Source organism: Hetaerina americana, unplaced genomic scaffold (assembly GCF_022747635.1).
Source record: "Hetaerina americana unplaced genomic scaffold, ioHetAmer1.1.p SCAF_9, whole genome shotgun sequence".
Lineage (NCBI taxonomy): Eukaryota > Metazoa > Arthropoda > Insecta > Odonata > Calopterygidae > Hetaerina > Hetaerina americana.
In genome coordinates, this window is record NW_027287538.1 from 78,145,415 (window position 1) to 78,170,466 (window position 25,052).

Consider the following 25,052-nt stretch of genomic DNA (forward strand, 5'->3'; position numbering starts at 1 on the left):
GTGGTCGGCAATTGTTGGACTCTGACCGTCGATTGAGTGTCAAGATGGTTGCCAATGAACTGAACTTGTCGTGGTACTGTTGTGTTTCGCATTTTTACTGCTGAAGATTTAGCGATGAGGAAAGTGTGCGCCAAGCTCTTGCCCGAGGTGTTTGTCATGACGCGCTACGAGTCCGTGGGTTCCTGGCCAAACACCAGGTGCCAACGCTGCCCCATCCCCCCTATAGTCCTGAAGTCGCCCAAGCAGACTTCTTTTTGTTCCCCCGGACTAATTTAATTTAATTATTAATTTAATTTAATACTCGTACATAGGGGACACCCTGTGGTTTTTCCCCTTTTTTCATAACAGAGTTTTTTTTTTTCAAATGTCTCTTTGTGCTTAAGTTTTCCTGTTGTCAACTCCCTCCTTGAACTCCCTCCAGTCACCGCCATCCGCTGCCTATCTCCAAACACCGCACTCCCTCAAATCACGGCCCTCCGCTGTCTCCCTCCGGTCTCCGCCCTCCGCCGTCTCCCACTGCTGCCGCCCGCCTGTCGCCGCCCTCCGCTGCCTCCCTCCATTCACTGCCATCCGCTGTCTCCCTCCGGTCTCCACCCTCCGCCGCCGCCCGCCAGGTTTATTGGCTGGCCTGACGATCTCGGCTAGCTCCTTGTGCTTGCAGTGTCTCAGACAAAACAAAATGAGTTTGTTCCACAAGTCGCCTGCCTCTGTCATCTCCAGCTGTAACCTTACCCTCCATGCTTCGTATATTACACACTCGCTCACTCGGTGTTTAATTGTGTCCTCTTTTAGGCACTCAGCACACAAGCCTGATTCAGCGATCCCTATTTTACTTTTATAACCCTCACACTCCCCGTGACCACTTAAGATTTGTCCGGTATTTTTCGTATACTGCAGTTTAACTGCTTTCCTCGCATTTAGTAAGTCAGCTCTGAAAGGAACCCGTTTTTCAACCATAGAAGAGATCCAATCAGCCGCGACGAAGAACTTGCGAGAGGTCCCCGAAGACGCCATCCAGGGCGCGTACAGATCATGGCAGAGTCGGTGGAAAAAATTTGTAGAGGCCCAAGGAGGGTACTTTGAAGAATTTTAAGTGTTTGTGCAAATCTTTTCATTGAATTACTTCAAAAAATTGCATTAATTTCGGATCGCAACCTGTATTTTAGAAGTAGCTTGACAGCGAAGATCAACAAAGTCGCGTCAACACTTGTCTATGGTTAGAATGCCAAAAATACCCAATTGCGCGCCTCTCATTAATCTGCGATAATTGAAGATATCATATCAAATAACCATAATGAATTTTTTTACATTTTTCGTTTTTCCGATATGCTCATTTGGTACTATGAGGATGATTTTTCACCGTTTGCGGGTACACTTTTCCTCTGTTTCGTTTTTGAAAATGAATGCACGAGAATGGCGTCGTTGGGCACTGCGATGAGTAATTTGGAAAGTCATAGATACTAATATTATGAAGGAGGGACTGATTTTACTGTTTTTGTTGGCCGTAAAATGATTTCGACGAATCATTCCACTTGGGTTGAATCTCTCGTTCCGTGCGAACGTCTTTCAGCCATATCTCGTATTCGGGTGTAACATTCGGAGGAGATGTCGACCATTTCAAATATTTACCCACGAAAAACCTTTATCTCTTGGGGGAATGGTATCAAAAAAGGAGAGACAAAGGAGAAACTCTGCCGTTTAAATAGATAGTTTGAATGCGAGGACGATTCGTTCTTCGTCCGGCTGCTAAAGTGAAGAGATTAGCCTCGGCAAACCCTTCGTTATCGTCCTGCGAATCCCAACTACGGACGGCCTAGTGGAGTGGTTACTGTGACTGCTAGCTGTATCGTAGAACTCCCAATGAGTTTCATACATTTTATTCTGTCTCAATCCCTTAGTGCTTAATATACAAATAGAGAATGTGAATGGAGGAAATGCTGGAAGATAGTGGTATGTTGAAGGCCGTGACGGGAAATAGAAATTCCCAAGGTGCTCATAAATAAATGGTTGTCAGCGACTGTCAGAGGCCGAACTTAAAAATCAGTAGAATACACTTTTTGACTGCCAACGAACTCTCCGTAATCTCTTCCTTGGAATATTTACAGCTTGATGGAGCGGATGGTTCACTTTGTGCATCTCCGAGCGCGTTTGTGGTTCTTATGTGTATCCATCATGTTAGTTACGTCGCTGTTAATAGATACTGCTCTCGAGTATACGAGCCCATATCCGCGGATCCGAGATTTAGCCTCATTCCACGGCCACCCCTTCACATATACGGCCGTAACTAATGAACAAAGTGGACGAAAGAGGTTATTGTGGAAGTTTACGTGGGCACAACGCCTCCATGGGGATTAAAAAATAACCAACTCAAGGCGCCATATTCAAAAAGTTCGGGAATCTTTTGAACATTTCTGTTCTCGTCAGGCTACTCTCAATGGATTTGATTGCGTATGAAGGTAGTAGGCGACTAGGTATATATTCTCAGGATTTTTAGAGTTTTATGTTTGTAGGTTAGCATTTAATTGTATTTTTTGAATTAGCATAGGTAGCGTTGGCTTCTTGAAGGTCTCCTGTAGCTGCGCTGGGCACTGCTGGCGGATGCCGGGCCCGGATGTTAGACAGGTGCTGCGTAAGTTTCGATTCAATATCGAGGGTCCGGTGACTTCCTCCGAGGGGTCGGGGTGGGAATTTGAAAGGTCACCTTGGCGCTGAACGGTCGATAGCAAATTTCTCCTAGCCATTTGCTAACAAATGTACTCACATCTGTTATAAATGCCCTTCTTCTTGTGAATGCTTCCGTGCCTAACAAAATTCTTTTCCTTATACTTCCCACTACCTTAGCCGTCAAGGTCCAAAACACTAGTAAGAGAGGTAAACTGTTTCAAAATCTCCAGTCTTTGCCCTCCTATTTTAACGTTTAACCTCATTCTTCTCCGAAATCTCATTACATTAATTTTTATTTATATTATTCTCATCCCATAATTATCGAACTGTTTTTAATACGCTCGAAAATGGTGGCCACCCTTCAAATAATTGGTCGATTGGAGCTTGATAATCCACAGGCCTAAGTGATTTAAGACCTTATAGACTCTTCGCAGTCGATAATGGACGTTCCTGTCTTACCCGTCTGTCTATCACCACCCATTCCGAATCTCTTTCATCCACGCGTATCTGAGCAGTCTGAGACAAGTTAAGGTTGCGAATATGTCTCCTAACTCCCCCACCAAATTTTATTTTCTGCAATAGATTCATTAATTCTAACCGATTTACTTGATTGAACTCCCAACCGATATCTTGAATTAAGAAACGGCCTGAATGAACTCGAAGTTTCTTACAATTAGTGACTTTATTGCTTCTATGCTATGACGGAAGCCCCTACCCTTTTGAGCACAAGAGAATCATCCACTGCAAGCAATCAAGATTCTTCTGCAATCATAATCGCCATTTCCACTCAGTATGTGTAACTCGCCGATCCTCACATCGGCGCCTTTTCCTCTTTTGGCATTGGAACTATCACTAACCAAGCATATCTTCCGCTAAAATCCCTGCCTTATAAATACTACGAATCATCCCATTATTATTCTTTCTTCTAATTTTTATGAAGTCCTAATTAGTTCCGAGACTGTTGTCTAACCACACTGCCTTCTTCAATTTCAGTTGCTTTAACGCACTTGCTATCTCACAATCAGGTGCCCTTGGGCCTAAGATTATCCTATCCACGGCATATTATCTCTCTATGCCTAAGCTTATAAGCCCTTATATCTTAGCCTTATAGACCTTCTATGGATTCTTTTTATCTCTCTAGAATTTTTCCTGCTTCTAAAAATAATTTTTCTGTATAATTTTTAATGGCGTCAACGACATTCCTTCTTTCCTAATTTTACTTTCCCAATTTTGTGCTGAGAACCGATTCCCCCTTCATGAGAAAATACGCTAGATTCGTTAAAAATTGTTATGATAAGAACACAAGTGTGACAGGTCTCTTAGGGGATTAAGGCTGGGAACCACTTGAAGTGCGGAGAGAACAAGCGAGGCTTAGACTTTTAGAAAGGTTCAGAACAAACGAGTTTAACTATGACACTGAAGAAATTATAATGGCCCCACACTACTTAGGTAGATCAGACCACAAAGATAAATTAAGGGAGATAGATTCCAGTACAGATAGGTACAAATACTCATTCTCTCCCCGAACAATCAGAAATCATAATAGTAAGAAACCGAAGTCACTTTAGAAATATTAAAAACATTGAATTTACACGTCGGAACAAAATTAAACATTGCAAAGATGTTAGGTATACTTTCAGGTGCATGTGTATGTTAGTTGGTAGTTTGAGTGTTTGCATGTGTGTGGGGTGCAAGTGTTCATGCATGAATGTATGTCATGTTATTTTTTGTGGATGTATGAATTTGTGGTTATTGAATGCCGTTTTTTTCTTTTCTAAATTACGGGTGGTGTCCTAACACCCCCCGCCACACGCCCTTGCGGCGGCTTGCGGGGTATTAAGTAGATGTAGATGTAGAAAAGTTGCCAAGTGGACAAACGAGTTAGAGTTTGTTCGGTAAAGCTTAGATGATGATCCGCGTAGTGGTCGGCCAAAATGTACCACTACCCCAGAAATTATTGCAAAAGTGCATAAAATGGTCGTGGAGGAGGTAAGTGCGAGGAATCGCTGAACCTGTAGGGATGTCATCTAAACTGGCATATCGCATTTTAAAACTGGAATCGGATATCAGAAAATTATCCGCTTGATGGATGCCGCGACTTTTGGCGTAGGATCGCAAACGCATCAGAATGGAAACGAAACTCGTAACATTGCCACCCCTCAATTGCCTTCTTTTCCTCTACTGCACAATATATTAATCTGTGACTGTCGCTCCAGTAATTTCTGCTATACTTCCACGTACTAAAACCTAAATATTTATTTTTTAGTATTACTATCTCCGTCTCCTATTTTGAATAAATATTAAAATGCCAAATATACACTGTAATAATATGTAAAAATGCAGTGTAAAATATGATTTCCCTGTTCTCAGATGTTGACCTAACATTCAAAGCCCCTATTCTAACTGGATAGTCACTTTTTCTCGTGATCTCTCTTCTGCTCTTCCTCTCTTCTGCGTCTGCTGTCCGTTCCAATTGACAAGGAGTTCTCGTGATGAGGACCGAGGAAAATTTCGACTTCCTACCGGGCACGATACATGACCCAGAGAGCTGAGTTCGGCAGTTTCCAGGAGTCTTTCCCTTAATTTTTTCATTTTATTTGAATTAATAATTGAGGCGGTTTCCCGCTCCTGTCATCAGTTGTGTGTCAAATGTGACTCCAATTCCGCCGCTTATGAGGTCAGACGCGTTCGCAGCCTCCTCACCGAGAAGCGTAAGCCCCGTGGACTGCTTTTCGTAAACCTCACCAGCGCATTCATTATTTCTCCCCCAAGAAAAGATGGAGGGGTTTTAAGGAGGCTCGAATGAATACTTCTACCAAGTGAAGGTTTTGGTTAATGGGGAGGTTTCCATTCGTATATAAGTAGTCAAAAATGACTAAAATATTTAACTATTTCCTTATGGTGCACTAACGCCATTTTCACTCTCGCTTCGGTATGTTAGGATATAACTGCGCAAAGCCAAGTATGGAAACTAAAGTATATGTGTTCGATAAGTGCGAATATCTTTTTCACTCGTGTAACTGAGACGGCATACCAATTATGGTGGAGCATTGGAACGCTTTAGTGGGTTATGGGAAAACGGAGGAGTGGTGAGATTAGGAGATTAAGTGGAAATCGATAAGATGAAGCTCGATGACAGCCATGAAGTTATAATTAGAAGATAAAGGGGAAATGGTTTTGAGAAGAAGGTGCTATGTGCGATTCCACGAAGAAGATGGACTTATACTAAGACGGTGATAAAGGGAAGTCGAGGAAGAGTCGGGATCATTTAGAGAATTGAATAATGGAGCGCACCGAGCAAGGCGATTCGGCATTTGGCGTCAAGAGAATTGCTTCCAAGTGAAGAGATATCAATGACGGGGAAATATCGACGTCCTTTGCAAGGTATTTGGGGCTGGGAATTTGGTGGAGCGGGAGCACTTAATCATTTAGAAATGTCATTGCGAAAAACACGGACTTCCTAATTACAAATGGTATTGAAGGTGGTGTATCACGAAGGAAAGTCGATACCAGCTGTGAGGGACAAAAAGGGAAACAATTACCTAAAATTATGCATATTTGTGGAGATTGGAAGACGTACGTGGAAAGTTATACAGCAAATGTATTTATATATATATATATATACGTATATATATATATATATATATATATATATATATATATATATATATATATATATATATAAACCATAAACACAGCTATCAACCCGTAGGTCGGTTTAGTAGGTGATGGTAGAGATCACCGCCGATCAGCCATACGGCGTGTGAAAATTCACACATCAGGGTAGGGGGGCCAGTTCTTTTCCCTGTGCCGGTACCCGAAAAATTACTTTAGCTTGGGTGGAGCTGCAGGTGCCCAGAGTGCCTCGCCCGGGAATCGAACCCGGGACCCTCTGGTCAGCAATCCAACGCTCTACCCACTGGACTACCGCGACCCACCATATATATATCCTTCAACATTCCACTGCCGACCAATACCCCCCTCATCCACTTTTCCAGCCACCATAGGATTTCTCCCAACAAACCCCTCTCCTCGCCCACCATACCAAGTCTCATTTGTTTGCCTCATTTGTTTTCTTCTCTGTCCATTTCATCTTCTCCATTCTTCTCCACACCCACATTTCAAAAGCCTCCAGTCTACGTCTATCCTCCTGCTTAAATGGCCACGTTTCCGCGCCGTACATAGCTGTAACATTAATAAAATGTAACATTAAGAAACCAAACATTTAACACCTCTGTACATATAAAACCCACAAACAAACAGCAATACTTACACTATAATAGTTGCCACCCATATCACACAAAACGCTCCATTCCTTACTCCCTGTCCATAAGAGGACACAGAATTTGCAATGACCCTGATTCCCTTGATAAAATCCTTTCAAGTCCACACTGCTCGCTCCTCAAACGAGGTTATCCCGAATCCCTCCTGAACAAAAGAATCCGAAAACATGCTTACACTCCCAAACCTTCCTCCGCCGCGGAACCCCACCCTCTTTCAATTTGCTCCACATACTTCCCGGGCTTAGAATCTCTACGATCAATCCTAAAAGACCTCTACCCTATCCTAAAAAATCATAATGCCACCGCCAACCTTTTTCCCAAATGTCCCTCTGTTACTTTCAAACGCCCCGCCAACCTATCCAATCTCCTCAAATCAACCAATACACTCCTTAAATCCCCAACCCGTCCCAAAACCACTCCCACACCATGCAATAAACCTAGATGCAAAACATGCCCTATTTTCAAAACCAAAATCCCATCCCTCTCCCACCCGCTTTTTAACTCTCTCCCACCAATTCCCTCCTCTACTTGCACATCTAGCAATGTAGTGTACCTTCTGAAGTGCCAACTTTGCCCTGTCTATTATATTGGGAAGCGCACCACACCCCTCAATATCAGAATCAACAACCACCGAGCCTCATGCAAAAACTCTTCCCTAATTGATATGCTCCCTATCCCGAAACACGCCTCCGAACACAAAACTCCCTTTGATAAATGCTATAGTGTATCCATCATAGCATCCCTCCCACCCTCTGATCCTCAAATGAAACTGAAAACATTAGAGCAATCCTTCATCTGGCTCTTGGAGTCCTGGAATTGGCCAGGATTTAATATTAGGCATTAATTACCCTGCTCCAATTATATTTTCATCCCCCTTCCACCCCCATCACCTTTTACATTTTCCCCAACTTTCTAACGCTGCCCCTCCAAACCCGTCCCTTCGGAATTCTCTCCCCACCTTCCCCTTCCATCCATCGCTCCAGCCCTCGTATTCCCTTCAGTTCTGTCCCTCTTTTCCTTGATAAAGGTGGTCACGACCACCGAAAATTCGAAAAATAGTGAGTCTCTTTTTTGTGTGTTTCTGTGTGTTTTTGTCTGTGTCCACTAGTGCTAAGTGTTATACATTTTATATATATATGTATATATATATATATATATATATATATATATATATACTTATATATGGCTCATATTTGGCCCATATATATATATATATATCTGGTCCAAATATGAGATTAATTAAACGAACTCATGAATTTTTGGGCTCCATTATCAATGGACGTTGGGCTGACGAGAACCCGAAGGACTTGCCCAATTCCTTTGGTACCTGGTTACTGGTTTCATACTGGAGTTTATCGTTGGTCCACGTATGTAAATGATTCCCTATCATTGCTGACAATTTAATTGAAATAGATTCGTGACAAAGACAAAAGGATAGACAGATTAAACCGTGTTATGGTATGAGATAGAAAAAACAAAAAGAAATGAAGACGCAAGAGGCAGTAGGCATAAGTAATATCACCGCGGAATTGATTCAGATTTCAGGTAGAAGAGGTGAGAAGGAGTCTTGGTAATGTGTATTGGGCAATCATTCTTCGTATTCATGAGAGAGAGATTGGGCCAGGTCATTTCATTCGGTCAGTTTGGTCTCCAATGGAAAAGATAGCGAGGCTGTATGTGAGAGCTTTTGGACGATGTATTGAATTGCATACGCAGAAAAGGTAACTCTGATTAATATCGATATAAAGTTATGTAACGATGCAAAAAACTACGTGGTCGAAGAGTAGTTTCGGTGTTGAAAGGGGTGAAGAACGCGTAACGTCACTGCAATGATGAGAATGTTCGTAGAAGGCAGCTACAAATGAAATGACGATGTTATTCTGTGCTTCGTGGAGTTAGAGAATGAAGTCGACCGTTCTGCATGGGCGTGGCAGTTAATGGAGATGCGTCGGAAGTTGGGAGCAGACCGGAGTCATAGGCGACTCATTCGAAACTTCTACTCGAATCAGACGGCGCGGGTAAGAGTGGCGAACCGGGGCGGGCGGTGATTGGCAGGGTTGCCCGTCGTCGCCTCTAGTTTTAAATCCAAATGCTGAGGGTAGCATGGGAATGGCTTGAGGTGGGAATTAATGTGGGCAACGAGATGATGAAGTCATTTAGGTTTGCAGGTGATCAGATATAGTCAGGCTGCCAAGGGAATTCTCTCCAAGTTGAATAATTTACGGGAGAGGAATGAGATGATGAAAAACAAAATCATATTAACATTCCTGGCCTAGGAAACTAAATTAACTGGGCTGGGCTGGGAACCTCTAGAAACTAGAAGGAAAGTAAGCAGACTTTGTGGAATGTTCCGAATTCTGAAGGGGGAGAAAGCTTGGGCAGATCTTAGGAAAGAGGCGGGGAACTCAAATTTTATCGGCAGAAATGATCACAAATTTAAGGTAAAATGCCGGGCACAAAGAACGAATAAAAAAAATTTTCTTTTCTAAATAGAACAATTGTTGAGTGGAACACCTTACCTGCAAAAATATTCGAGCCCTTTCCTAACAGAGTGTATACTTTTAAGAATAGATGTAAGGCATATATGAAATAATTTGATTGATGTGTGGTGTAATGTATTATATGTAATAGCTTAATTTTTTTTAATTCATCTTTTTTTTCTTGCTGATTAATGGTTGTAAATGGGATGGGGATTCACTTGTTTTGTTAAAGAGATTTGTGTTTTGAAGTCTGGTTTTATGTATTATCTTTTGCAATTATTTGGGACTTGTGTGCCACCTGACAATGTCTATTAGCACATGTGTACTTTTTAATAATAATAATAATTAAACTTTACAGTGGGAAGGAATAAATCATAGCAGGTCACGTATTTTAGTAGTTTTTGAGGAAAGTAGGCGTCATAGAAGTACGTTTTCGGTGAAAGGAGCATTTATAATAAGATAATTGAAGAACGGTACACTATGCATAAGCTTAAACTTAGATAAACTTAATAGCACTTAGTATTGTAAAGGATATATCATTGATAAACTTAGTAGCATATCCAAAATATTAGAGCACCTAGGCTGGGAATCACTCACGGAGTGAATGTTAAATTACGGATTGAAACTCTTGCAAAATTTGGAAGGTCTCTTTAGCAATATGGTGAAAATGTATCATTACCCCCATCGTATTACGGTAGGAGACATCATGGCAATAATATTAGAGATATTAAGCGTAGAACGGATAGATTTAGATGTCATTTTTTCCACGAACAATAAGGGATCATAATAACATTGCCAGACCGCGGTACCCCCTGCAAAACACCCTAGGGGTTGGCTTGCAGGGAACATAAATAATAATAATAATATGTATTGATACGAAGAAAAGGTTAGCTTAGATTAGAGCAGCCCTCTTACTGTACGGATCTGGGACCTGGTCTAAAGAGTAAGAGTGCAAGAGTATAAACGTGAATGTTTGGCATTTTAAACGTGGCCTGTAGAGTCATGGCAAGGATAAGTTGTGCAATGAGTTTTTGATATGCTGGGCGAGGAGAAGAATTTACGAGAGGAAATCTGAAAAATGTAGAAAAAGTGTGCGAAGAAAACATTTGAAGGGAAGGGGATGTTGTTAAGTGTAGTGACAGAAAGGATACTATTCGACAAGCGAGGGAGAGGAAGGAAAAAGCGTAAAATAGGGTTTAGCCAGTATGAAGAGGGGGAGACATCATCAAGAGTATCATATTAATAGAAGAGTAACATGGCGCGGCAAATAAGAGCTCGCTAGTTCTCTCAATACGACGAAGACAATAGCCATTAGACACAGCGCACAATCTCTTCTCAATACTTAAAATGTCTCGACTGAATGAACTCAGAGCATTCTGCTGAATTTCAAACTGGACCATCACCTTTGTCCATCTGCTCACTTAGCCGGCCGGTTCAGCCCACTTCCCTCCCCAATGACACCTCTCTCCTCTCATTGTCTTCATCCCCTTCTCTGCTCAGCGTACGCCAATCATGTAGCGCGAAGAAAATAATGAATTCTCAACGGAGAAACAAATGCATAACGCAGGGAGCCTTAAGGATTTTTGAGCGTGCACTTACAGATCAGTCCCCTTGTGTTTAATGACTGGGGCTCGGTCAAGATGTCGCATTGCAGATTATATCTTTGGAAAGAGCATTACGTGGCTTCGTCTCCCAGTTCCCTCTCCAGTATGAGCCCCCAGCCCATTAGCCCGCGTACCCACCTCCAGTCACTCTGCCTCTCGACCTTGAGTCATGATATTGATGTTTTGATATTTTGAAACTTTGGTACCCGGCAAGCCACTGCTTGGGCTTGTGGCAAGTGGGTGAATACACACCAGACTAATTTTGACCCGAATATCACACCTACCGCGGTCGGACAATGGTATTCCGATCCCTTGTTGCCCGTGAACAAAATTGCATCTTAAACATATCTGTTGTACGCTTAATCTCTCTAATTTCATTGACAAAATGATGCCCCTCCGCCCATATTTGTCCGCCTGCTTTGGTTAGAGTAGCAACGACGATATCCTTTCCATTTCGTCGGCATTCGCCGAAGCATTATTATTTTTCGTTTTTTCGCCAGCATGCATGATGGATGTTTCGTCGTGTTCTTTTTAATGCTTTTAATCTGCAAGAATAGCAACAGTTTTAGAAGAGTATCCGTGAAACTTCCCCAGAACTGAATTCAGAAATGTTTCGGGTACAACAGGTGTCCCGAGTGGAAGCTCCCCTGGGCAGGCATCGTGTCCTCACCGTGACGCTGACTCGGGACCTTTCCATGCTTTCGAATCAGCATCACGAATGCAGAGCTTAAGTCTTCGAAGAATGCCCCAGTCGTCGGAGAGGGTGGCGCTTACGATAGGAGGAGGGGCTGGCCACTCGCGACCGTTTCGCGATTTCCGGGGCGGAGATGTGAATTCGCGACCCCCTCCCTTTCCCCGATCGATCACATTTCCCCTCCAACAAAGTGTGCCAATGGTCTTTCCCCCCTCCCACCACGCGACTCACCTACGATTTTCATTTCTCCCGCCTTGTCTTGACCCAAGTGTTTAGGAGATTCTGCACGTCCCCGCCCGCCGGAGGGAAAAGCGTTAGAATCTTGACAGGGAACTTCGAGGAATGGGAAGCAGTTTGAGGGACTTGCAGGTAACTCGGGAGGCTCGGGAGTTGATCACAGGGAGGAGTGCCTAAGCAATTGTTTGTGACCTTTGGTCAAATTCGGTCCGTTCACGAATACCGACGAAAGAGATTTCGGAGAAGTATTTCTCTGTACCCTACGGCAAGCTTTCGGCCTCGGCGACCGCGGGTTTGACTCTTCACTACGCCGAGGTCACGACTTCGATTTCCGCGAAGATGGATTTCACTCTTTCCTTGCACTTGTGACTGCTCTAGATGTTTCTCACCCATTTTCGATACACTGGCTTAGAAGGCCGCGATCGCCCGTCATTGGACATATTTTTAAACTCAACAAAACAACAAATTCAATGCGTAACAATCATTAACCTTGACTGGGATGATTTTTGCACTTTGAAATTATTGCATCGTAATTCGCATTAGCGGATGACTCCGTTAACTAGGTATTGTTGCGCCATCTCCCGCGGTCTCTTTGAATTTGTTTAACCATATAACAAGCAACACAAATAGTTGACGAAATATAATTTTAAGATCGTTCAGCATTTAATTTGAAATATTGGAAGGGGCACAACGCCTTGGTGGTGCCGTGGAGTTTGAAATGCTTACGCGAACTCCGAATTCCGCACGTACAGATTGCCGTGAGTATTCGGCCCCCGGCCAGGAGACCCAAACCAGGTGACGGACGACTTCCCCCCTCCCTTTCTTTGGAAACAGGGGGGGTGGGTGGCGGGGGGAGGGGGTAGGAGGGTGCGCGCCCTCCATCGCCCGGGAGCGAATCCCATTCGGAGCGGGTGGGCATGAAACCACCTCCGAATTAAAAAAGACTCGGGAGCTTTTCGGCCGAAAAAAAGCTTTCGGTATCCTAGCGAAGGCGGGCGGAGGGGAGTGATGCGGGGCAGGGTTAGAGTGCGGGGCGCCAAGCAGGGAACTTTGCCGTGGTGCTCTCATCTGAGCGAAGGAGCGTTGCCGTGGAGACGAGGGTGGGAGGGGGGGGCGGCTACCCTTGATGCCGGGTCTGTGCCCGAGCGGATCTCCGCCCCCGGGGAACGCTTCACTCCCAGAAAAACATAGGGTCGCTGTCCCCCCACTCTATACGTTCCCCCTTCTCCCGCCCTACCTCACCACGTTACGGCGTGACAATTTTTGAAAGTTAATTAAGATTCGGTACTACTAATAAAAAATACAACTTTTATCTACCTTTGCTTTCTACAAGCACAATATTCAGCCATGTTTGCATAAAAATTAGCAATTACTATGATTTTCACCCTACTTTTGGCAAATCGGAATTTGGATTCGTAATGTAAGGCAATTAAAACTTAAGTAAACCAATTTTCATTCAAATTTCAAAATATTTTATTAAGTTGTGCAAAAAAAAAATTCAAATTATTTTTGTGAATACTACTAAATCCGTTTTTTACGCAAAATTTAATACAAGTTCGTTGTTGCAAATTTAAATCCATTTCTGCAATTGTAAAAAATCGCCAACACACACAGAGATAGATGTACTCTTGGCTACGTAACTTTTGCAAATGTCAAGTTATGACACTAAGATTTAAAGGGAATATCAACAACAGATGTACCAATTTAACAAAAAAAACAGAACTCAAATCGGAACGATGGGAGCGCCACACGGTGGTTATTCCGGGAACTTTTTGTTCAAGGTAGTATATATAATCATTTGGTATTATCAGTTAAAAATACGACTTTTATCTATGTTTAGTTTATATAAATACAACATTTAGCCATTACCATAATTTGCACTATACTTTTGGCAAATAGGAGTTCATATTCGTATTTACGACCCGCTAAACCTAGGTACACAAAATGTTTTCAAGATTGGAACATTTTTTCATGCAAAGGCCAGCTTCCCTGGGGTTTCGAACCGCTGTGCGGCGATGTGTGGAGGTCTCCGTGCTGAAGGAATGTCGATGGCGAAAGTCCTCCTCCGCGGTGCCCCAGTGGTGCACTCGTTTCCAGGAATCCCATTGAATCATTTACGTCGTGAAATACGACGAATGATTTGCAAATGAAATATCTCCTCAAGTTCTTTCCCGCATTGCTTGAGGAACAAATATCTGTTTAGTTAATCCATTTCTGTTTCGCATAGAATGGGAGCATTTACCTCGATGATAATGGCGTTTATGCAAAAGAAAATTGTAAGCAAGAATTTTGTTTGATTGAAAATCCATATTTATTGAAATTATGCCAATATTACGATATAAAGTCATGAAAAAAATTGGATGGTTTAGAGGGTTTACAGTTCATTATCGCTTAAATTAACTTTTTTTCAACCTTAAAATTGATTTTTCACCGAATGAATCCATGCTGGTTTCCGGGAATTGCCGTCGCGTAATTCCCGGAAACCAGCATGGATTCATCAGATAGACGGTGCGGAAGCCTAACGATTGATTTTTCACTGTTTTCTTCTGTAATAAGTGTAAAAACTTCAAATATTTCTTCATTCTTAGGGAGGTAAACTGGTGTAATTTAATATGCCAAGCTTCATGTCTGGTTTCACATTTTATATGATAAACTTTTGCATCATCGTCATCAGTATTTCAATCCTGAGATTGGTTTACTGCAGCCTCCATTCTACCCCATTTGCTATTAATTCCCTTACCCTCTGACAGGTTCCCTGTTTTGCGTCCTTAATTTTCCCTGCGTAATTGCCTCTTGGCCTTCCTCTTGCGATCCTTCCTTCAATTTTTCCTTCTATTACGTTTCTAACTAATCCAGTGTGCCTCAAGTGTGCCCAATCCATCTATTTCTTCTTTACCGTAGAGTTCTTCAAATAGTCCTATCATCCTCTTCTGCTCTTCTGTATACTTCATCGTTCCTCACTTTGTCTGTCCATTTAATCTTCAGCATTCTCCTCCAGCACCATGTTTCCAAGGCTTCTATTCTTCGCTGGTCCACTTTTCCAATGTTCCAAGTCTATGGAACCATAGAACGAACGCCATGCTCCGCACGAAAGTCTTGACGAATTGCTTCCTTGTTTCCAGCCTTGGGATCTTTGAACACCACAGTAATTGCCTCTTCTTCCAGACGGCGTTCTTCGCCAGATATCGGTCGAACTTCTTCCAAGCCAAGTTATACTGCTGCTCAAGTAGAGTAAGGAAGGAAGGATTCCACTTGCTCTAGTTTCACTTCTCGCATTGTGATACCTGCATTCAGCTTCTGTCTCCCACAAACAAGGATTTTCGTTTTCTCCTTGTTGTTGATGCTCATTTTATATTCCCGAAGTACTTGGTCCATAGTATTCAGGTTTGCTTGCAGGTCCTCTTGCGTCTTTGCTGCTACTGCGATGTCGTCTGCGAACCGCAGCATGTTAATTTCAAATTTTGCATGAAAGCATTAAATCATATGCCCAATTTTTTGCATCGTTTCATTTTATTTTTTATTATGCATTTCTAAAATAAATGGTTGAATGTGACTGGTTTATATGAGCGCCATAACTTCATGTCTAAAAAGAGGTGGAAAGAAGTTCTCGGGAGGTTCTTGGCGCCAACAGGTGTAATTCAACAGTTTGTGAGCATTTTTGGGTGCATTTTTCCTAACACATGACTGACATTTCTCAAATAATTTAAAAATTACAAGTAGAAACTTCTAGAGTGTAAAATAATTTAAATTTAATTCTTGCATTAATATGTTCAAATTCTTTCTTCGCAGGTGAGTTAGGCGGTCGACACTTGCAATAGATGCACAGGGAACATAATTTCTCCAAGAATGCTTTTCTTCGTCACCGGAATAACAGGCAAGTCACTAGTATTTTATCGCTGGAAAAGGGACATGAAGAAATATGCTGAATGGAAAACAATTTCTAGCAATTTTATTGCAAAGGATTGGAATGAAAGTCAAACTGTGTCATCATACGTTCAACGATTGCTAATGAATTATATTTTCCATTAGCGAATTAAACTTGTGGATATTCCCAGTTGGCCCCATATTTTGCAGTTGATGTTTTAAAACGTAAGCATAAACATGCGTTTTTGATTGCGTATATTTATTTTGCAATCCAGAGGGTATTATTTGAATTAACTACGCTGAGTTGACGCATCAAGTGGTCCTAAATTTATTGAAGAAGAGAGATTGTGGTGTGCTGATAGGTTCCCCATTTCAAGAATATTTGGTGAATATTTTCGTATTTTGTGCTGTTGCCATCGGAAGCTAACCAGGAAATATATTTCTCTACACCATTATTAGTTAAATTTCCTCATAATTTCATTTAATTTTTTCTGTATTTTAATTTTAATAATGTTGTATCTTTTACTTGAACTGGATGCATACCGTTTATTAGTTATCGATAGTTATTGATGGCATATAATTTTTGATATTCTAATTATTTATGTACTACATCTTAATGGGAACATAAGTTCACATAAAATACTTCAATGATAATGGCTGTGAGACAAAGCGCGTAATTAAACAGACAAAGCGAAGCTTTGATTTAAGGGTTGTGACGCGGTATTTAATTCATAGATAAATTTTCCCCGATACCGCGAGACAAGGGAGGCCGCGACTCTACTTGTTTTGAGGGCGCCAGGCTAGCCGCATGGCTAGCCGCAGAGTCACGCCGCTGGCTGTCACCTGGCCCATCACACTCCTCGTCCCAGGGGAGGGCTCGCTTACCTTTTATGTGCCCCGGGGTGGGCAGCGGCTCTTCAGCTGAAATCACGAGGGACGCTAGGAGGCGCATAAAAATGGACTACGACGAGTAAACTTCACAAGAACTATTTATTATCACAAGAAAAGGTGTGGGCGCTCCCAAGCAAACATGACGCGCGGTGCCGACGCCTGCTGGGCCACGATGTTGGGTGGCCGCTCTGCTGCAGCCGAAGATGGCCGCCTCGCTGTCGACTGCTGGCTCCCGATGTTCCGGTCGGGGCCTGCGGGGGGCCCACACGGCGAGGTCGGTTGCTGGCACGCGCACCCCCGGTGTTCGCAGGCTGTCGGTGACTCGACGATGATAGCACACGACCTTCTCTCTCGGACATCTCACAACGAACTCTCCTTACCACGTGTTGGCCGGCACTCTCCGCGCGCGGCGCGCCCCGCTCTTCTTTTTTCTTACATACATTGTCGGCGCCAACAGATAGCGCCCCGCCGTTCTACGGCTCGCGAGAGAGGCGCGCGTATTCGAACTGGGCAAGTGACGCTGCGCCAAGCACAACGTCACATACCCCCTCCCTAAGCCGGACACTCGTCCGAGTGGACCGCTTACAAACGAGCCTGCAACTGAAACCTATGAACACAATATAATAACAACAATTTCACAGATTTCTACCAGTAGTTCACTCAGTTTTGAGATTCTGTCTTCAGCTATTGGATAGAAAATGGATAGCACAACTTTTTCTAATTTTAACCACATTCTCTATGAACATCAAGTAATACATTTGGTATGAACAAACTTTTGGCATGAATCTTTCATACATTCCTAGAGAATTTCTCACAAAATTTCAACAAAAGCATCACTCGCTCAGATAATTCACTCTATAAAAGGCAGTACGTCCTCGGCTCAAACACATCACACCTCGTTTGCAAACTTTCGTTCACCACAATTCAAGGGCTATGTGCCATAACAAAAATAATGTCCGACAGAGATTTTCACATTATTGAAAAATACATCGCTCACTTTGACTCACAGACCAGATAACATGAGGCAAACACACAATGCTGACCTATTACATAATACCAAAATTCATAAGGAATTTTTTTGAGAGTGTGCTCCTTGGGCTTGGCGCTCGGAGAACTCACCACTTTGACGAGTGGATCTTGGTGCTATATATCGTTTCAAGTCACCAATATCTACTTTCGCGTTTTGCTTATTGGAACGCGTTTCTACTATATAGACTGTTGGAGACAGTTTTTTTAGTATCGCGATTGGTCCTTCAAATTTAGGGGCTAGCTTGGCTGAAAACCTATCAATCCCACTGGACAGATGGTGGGTCCTACGCATTACTAGGTCTCCTACATTAAATTCGATGTTTCTTCTACCCTTATTATACGCTCGCGCCTGTTTTTCCTGAGCTTTCTCTATGTTCTCGGCTACTAGATCTCGTAATAAGCCTAACCTATCGGCCCTCTTTTTCCACGCTTGTGGATCCAATCTGCTCTCTATGCCTTCCCCCTTCTCAAGCTCGCGCCGCAAACTCTTCACTGGCAGTGGATGCCTTCCGAAGTTCAAGTAGGCTGGCGAGATCTTAGTCGAGGCCTGCTTCGCGGTGTTGACTGCATGCCTTAGTTCGTATAAATGCTGATCCCAGTCTCTATGGTCTTTTTCTACAAACATCGCGATGGCCGTCTTCAGCGTTCGATTGGATCTTTCCACTGGGTTTGCCTGAGCATGGTATGGAGGCGTTGTTGTATGCGTTATTCCATACTCTGCCAATGCTTCTCTTACGCATTTGTTATCAAACTCTTTTCCATTATCTGTCAAGAGATACTCCGGCGTTCCCCAGCGAAATAGGACAAGCTCCTCAAGTGCTTTAACCACGTTGGCCCCCGTAGCAGCTCTGACCGCCTTTAGCTCCACCCATCTTGAAAATAAGTCCTGAAAGATTATTAAGTACTTGTTCTTGGCTTTGCTAAGCGGAAACTCCATGAGATCTGCTGCTACGACGCTCCATGGTCTCTCTACCGTTCTTTTACCCAATAGTCCCTGAGGCGCTTGCTGCGACGTTTTGAACTGTTGACAGTCCTGACATTGCCTCACAAAGTTGTGAATGTCGTGATAGGCCCCTCTCCAATAGTAATCTCGTACGACTCGATCGAACGTCTTTTCCACTCCGAGGTGGCCCGATGAAGGTTCACAATGGGCATCCCTTATGACCCGCTCTCGACATTCTTTTGGAAGCACGAGTTTCCAGCCCTCTTCACAATCAGCGATTGGATCGAGCAGCTCATCGTACTTGTAACGATACAAGTGGCCCGCTTCGACCTTCCAATTTGTATACCTCTCCGGATATTTGCTGACTTCCTCGACTCTGCGTTGGTAGTCCTCATCCTTTACTTCCGTAATTTCAGCGATCTTCTCTTCGCCAGATAGTTGCTCGTACATACGAGATAGTGCATCAGGCAAATCATGGATTTTACCTCGACGATGCACCACCTCGAAGTCCCACTGCTGCAACTCCAGCGCCCATCTCGCGAGCCTACCCGTAGGTTCCTTGAGATTTCGCAGGTATTGGAGTGCGGAGTGGTCTGTGATCACGAGGAACTTGTAGCCCTCTAAATAAGGCCTTAGTTTTTTTATGGCCCATAGAATAGCTAATAACTCTCTCTCTGTCGTCGTATAGTTTTTCTCAGCTGATGTGAGAACTCGGCTGACATAAACGATTGGATGTTCTCCGTCCTCATTCACTTGAGAAAGAACACCTCCAATTGCTTCACTACTCGCATCAGTTTGTACGATGAAGGGTTTAGAGAAGTCCGGCCTTGCCAAGACCGGGGCTTCTGTAATGGCCCTTTTGTATGTCTCAAACGCTTTCTGCTGTTCCTCTGTCCATTCCCACTCTTGACCTTTGTGCAATAACTTGACCAATGGAAGCTTGATTTCCGAATCGTCCTTTATGAACCGAGCGTACCATCCAATCATACCAAGAAATCGTCTTAGTTGTTTGAGGTTAGATGGTGCTGGATAATTCACGACTGGAGCTATCTTTTCCGGATCTGGTCTAAGTCCCTCTGCGTCTAACAGATATCCAAGATATGCAGCCCTGGTACAACAAAACTCGCTCTTCTCCTTATTGATTACTAGCCCTGCCGTCACACTCGCTAAACTCACTCTAGGCGTGGACTCCACGCCGACTCCCCCTCCCTGAACCGGACACAGCCTATCAGGTTTGTCCTCAATGGTTACAGGGTATGTCACACTCTCACTCGACTCATTCCTGCCCGTCCCTTTGTTGGAACACAACCGATCCAGAGTGAACAGTACTTGAGGCAATTTCTCATAATCGCTCTCCTGTTCTGATTTCCGGCCCGCGTGAAGCGACTGGGCAGAATCTACATTCCACGCATGCCTCGGCGGGCTTTGTGGCACCGACGAGATGCTCTGAGGCCTCTCACTCATTCTCTCACTCTCTGCTTGCTTTGGCGGTTGGAGACAGGCTGGCCTGTTCGATCCTACCAAAGACTTGACCCTTTCGCTTTCTTTCGACCTAACGGATTGGCAGAGCGGAGCTGACTCCGTCGACCAATGCGCCTTCTGCCCCATATGCGGTTGATTTGATGGGCGGAGACGGGCTGACCCGCTCGGCTCGGCGAAATCAACGGCTGGACAGCAAATATCAGCTTTGCAGTGGAGGTCGGCCGTCCGTCTCGACTGCTCAGCTGGAGAGCTTTTCCTGATAGCTCCATTGCATTGGCCAGATAGATAGAGGTTGGCTGTCCACCTCGATCTGTAGATTTCTTCATCCTTGATCTTTGCCAACGCCTCAGATGGGTGGTGGATGTTGGCTGTCCAACTCGACCTAGGAGCAGATGTTTCATCTGGCCCATCTGAGTTTATCTCCCTTCCTTTCCCTATACAATCCTTTATTCCACTATCTACATCTCCCTTGATCGAATTTGGTTCGCAGAATTTGGCTGTCCAACTCGGCTTTTCCAAAATCGAATCACCATTTCCTAACCTAATCGACTTATTCCTATGATTACCTAGATCTAATTCAGCCGTTTCGTGTTCGACGGATTGGTTTGCGGGGAAGCCGCTTGGGCTAGGCGACTCCCCGCTTGTCCGTTTTCCTGCCGAGTAAACAGGTGTTTGCAATTAGGGCAATTAATTGCCAATAAGCCGACCTTGCCGCAAAGTTGGCACTTTTCTCGTGTCCTACCCTGTCGACTGGGGCAATTGACACTGATATGCCCTCTTGCGCCACAGCTGAAACACTGGACTCTCGGGCACGCATTTGCCCTATGTCCCGACTCTCCGCAGGAATAACAAGCTCCGTCAAAGCCCGGTCCCTGGTCTCTCGCCTGTGAAGGCCTAGACCACGTAGGTCTCGTTATGGCCCTTCCTAACTCATAGCTGATGCTCTGTCTATGTCCATCGTCCCCTGATGCATCGTCCGAGTCATCACTGCTGTCAGTAGATAACGACCCGCTCGTTACCTCCGACTCTGAAGAAGATGACGAAGTGGATGTTATTTCCCTCCGATACTTTTTCTTGGAACCCTTTCTCAAGTTCACTTCCTTATCGTTCTTCTCACTGCCCAATTTTTGTAAAATTCGGCTAATTCCATCCGTTAGGTTGTTGATCATCTCGTTCTGCTGTTGCAATTGACTCCGCAACTCCTTTATTTCCTCAGAGTTGCGGTCGCTCTGTACTGGTATCTCTTTCTGATTTGATTTCGCTTCCGAAGGCAGAATGCGCAGTTTTTCCTTTTCTCTGGTCAAATCTGACGCTTCTTTCCTTTCCCCCAGCGGCGGAAAATCATATGAGTCCATCAGCGGCAGTTTGGGCTGAGGGCCCCCCGCTGCGTTTGCTGTAATGGTCCGAATGGGGTTCAGTTCCTCATTAATTTCTCCGTCGCTTGCGGCAACTTTCTCCGTCTCGATGTGCTTCTTTTTATGCCCCTTACTGCATGCTCGTTTCATTTTCCGCCCTGCATCTAGGTCTTCGTCCCAGTTTAAGGCGTATAAAGCTCCTGAGAGGGTTACATCGTCAGGCTGCACATCCTCGTCCAATTCTTTGACCATGGTGTCCCTAACCGTGGTTGTGCCAAAAGAAGCTTAGCCCGCAATAATCGCTCTTTGCGCACTAAGAGTGGCCCTACCAAGGAGTGTCCTTTACTTGACAACTCATTTTCCACCTCTTCTTCACTCATTTGTTTAATTATTTCAAATTCTGCCTTTACCGCTGAATGCTGTAGCAGTGCCCTCATATCTCTCTGATATCTCGCCAAAAATCCAGTGTCACCCTCCATTGTAAATTAGAAAAAAAAACCTATCAATCCCACTGGACAGATGGTGGGTCCTACGCATTACTAGGTCTCCTACATTAAATTCGATGTTTCTTCTACCCTTATTATACGCTCGCGCCTGTTTTTCCTGAGCTTTCTCTATGTTCTCGGCTACTAGATCTCGTAATAAGCCTAACCTATCGGCCCTCTTTTTCCACGCTTGTGGATCCAATCTGCTCTCTATGCCTTCCCCCTTCTCAAGCTCGCGCCGCAAACTCTTCACTGGCAGTGGATGCCTTCCGAAGTTCAAGTAGGCTGGCGAGATCTTAGTCGAGGCCTGCTTCGCGGTGTTGACTGCATGCCTTAGTTCGTATAAATGCTGATCCCAGTCTCTATGGTCTTTTTCTACAAACATCGCGATGGCCGTCTTCAGCGTTCGATTGGATCTTTCCACTGGGTTTGCCTGAGCATGGTATGGAGGCGTTGTTGTATGCGTTATTCCATACTCTGCCAATGCTTCTCTTACGCATTTGTTATCAAACTCTTTTCCATTATCTGTCAAGAGATACTCCGGCGTTCCCCAGCGAAATAGGACAAGCTCCTCAAGTGCTTTAACCACGTTGGCTCCCGTAGCAGCTCTGACCGCCTTTAGCTCCACCCATCTTGAAAATAAGTCCTGAAAGATTATTAAGTACTTGTTCTTGGCTTTGCTAAGCGGAAACTCCATGAGATCTGCTGCTACGACGCTCCATGGTCTCTCTACCGTTCTTTTACCCAATAGTCCCTGAGGCGCTTGCTGCGACGTTTTGAACTGTTGACAGTCCTGACATTGCCTCACAAAGTTGTGAATGTCGTGATAGGCCCCTCTCCAATAGTAATCTCGTACGACTCGATCGAACGTCTTTTCCACTCCGAGGTGGCCCGATGAAGGTTCACAATGGGCATCCCTTATGACCCGCTCTCGACATTCTTTTGGAAGCACGAGTTTCCAGCCCTCTTCACAATCAGCGATTGGATCGAGCAGCTCATCGTACTTGTAACGATACAAGTGGCCCCACGTTGGGCGCCATTTGTGACGCGGTATTTAATTCATAGATAAATTTTCCCCGATACCGCGAGACAAGGGAGGCCGCGACTCTACTTGTTTTGAGGGCGCCAGGCTAGCCGCATGGCTAGCCGCAGAGTCACGCCGCTGGCTGTCACCTGGCCCATCACACTCCTCGTCCCAGGGGAGGGCTCGCTTACCTTTTATGTGCCCCGGGGTGGGCAGCGGCTCTTCAGCTGAAATCACGAGGGACGCTAGGAGGCGCATAAAAATGGACTACGACGAGTAAACTTCACAAGAACTATTTATTATCACAAGAAAAGGTGTGGGCGCTCCCAAGCAAACATGACGCGCGGTGCCGACGCCTGCTGGGCCACGATGTTGGGTGGCCGCTCTGCTGCAGCCGAAGATGGCCGCCTCGCTGTCGACTGCTGGCTCCCGATGTTCCGGTCGGGGCCTGCGGGGGGCCCACACGGCGAGGTCGGTTGCTGGCACGCGCACCCCCGGTGTTCGCAGGCTGTCGGTGACTCGACGATGATAGCACACGACCTTCTCTCTCGGACATCTCACAACGAACTCTCCTTACCACGTGTTGGCCGGCACTCTCCGCGCGCGGCGCGCCCCGCTCTTCTTTTTTCTTACATACATTGTCGGCGCCAACAGATAGCGCCCCGCCGTTCTACGGCTCGCGAGAGAGGCGCGCGTATTCGAACTGGGCAAGTGACGCTGCGCCAAGCACAACGTCATATAGTACTTTCCAAAGTATTCTTTCTAGGAGGAAGATTCTCCTTAGTATTCCGATCGCAGAGATTGAGACGTGGATTCAGGATTCAGATTTTATTTCCACATTTTAATTTCGCGATTAATTTTGTTGATTTTCGGTCGTCTTTCCATATAATCCCTGGATTAGGAAAATAAAATTTTTGTCTTAATTTTCCCGATATTTTGTGACATGGCATTGTGATTGCAGTCCGTCACCAGCCTCGGCCATTAATGTAGCAAACCAACCGTCATTTCCACTTGGAGAAAAACTTTCGTATAATCAAACGATAGTGTTTCCAATAGCCACGACGTTGAAACATTACGCCCATTTGGGAGGTACTGCAGAGTTCAGTGAAAAGCTTTACGGGATGAGACTGATGGAACGCATGAATGTCACTCTCACTTGTTCCGAGGGAAGGTCGTTTCGTTCAATGTAGAGTTGATAGGCTGTTCGGGAATTAAAAAAAAGTCCCAGAAGGGCTCACGGCAGTGCCCCTGTAGGGGACGATGGCCGTCGTGGGGAGACCCTTCGCCGCCCGGGGCGATTATTTTTCCTCCCGACGGTTTCCTACGTGTTGGTGCGCCTTTCGCGGGGCGGGGGGTGTTGGAGTCAGAATTATTTCGCTCGGCCGGCCATCGAATGGTGCGCAGCGACGCTTCGCAACTGCTTTATGGGATTGCAGCGCAGCGGGAACGAGAGCCAAGGGGGGTTGTCGTGGGGGCGGGGGGGGGGGGTGGGTTTGGTGGCAGCAAGAGATGGCAGTGGGGGCAGGGAGGGAGTCTGGGGGAGCGACGGCCAGTTATCGCGCATTCCACCGGAAGAGTTTTCCGGCTTTAATGGCGCCCGGTTCGTCTGCCCACTCGCACACATCTGTGGCTGAAAGCTTTGTTGACAATTATCGTGAATTTAGAGGTAATCTGGAGGCTCTTGTGGAGGGTGGAGGCCCGCCCGCTGCGAGGCCGTGTCGCCGTTCGGATTTGGCAATTGCGCCCTGCTTTGGCGCCACGGCGGGATACGAGATGGATGGCCTTCTTTCTGCGGTGGCGGGGCGTTGAGGGCTAAATAACCCCTCTCCCTACCTCCTCTGCCCCCTCACTCCCCGCAAACACACACAATCCCTCGAAGTTGCAACTATGTAGTGATGGTTGGTAAATGAAAAGTATTTTTAATTTAATTATTTATATGTAAGTATATATACATATAAATTGGTCGCGGTAGTCCAGTGGGTAGAGCATTGGACTGCTGACCGGAGGGTCCCGGGTT

General features: G+C 44.9%; 1 protein-coding gene across 2 annotated transcripts in view; it reads left to right on the forward strand.

Moving 5' to 3' along the window:
* The window catches only part of LOC139698896 (uncharacterized), an 841,340-nt gene that overhangs the window by 261,693 nt on the left and 554,595 nt on the right, over positions 1-25,052 (forward strand). The gene's annotated exons all lie outside the window — the stretch shown is intronic.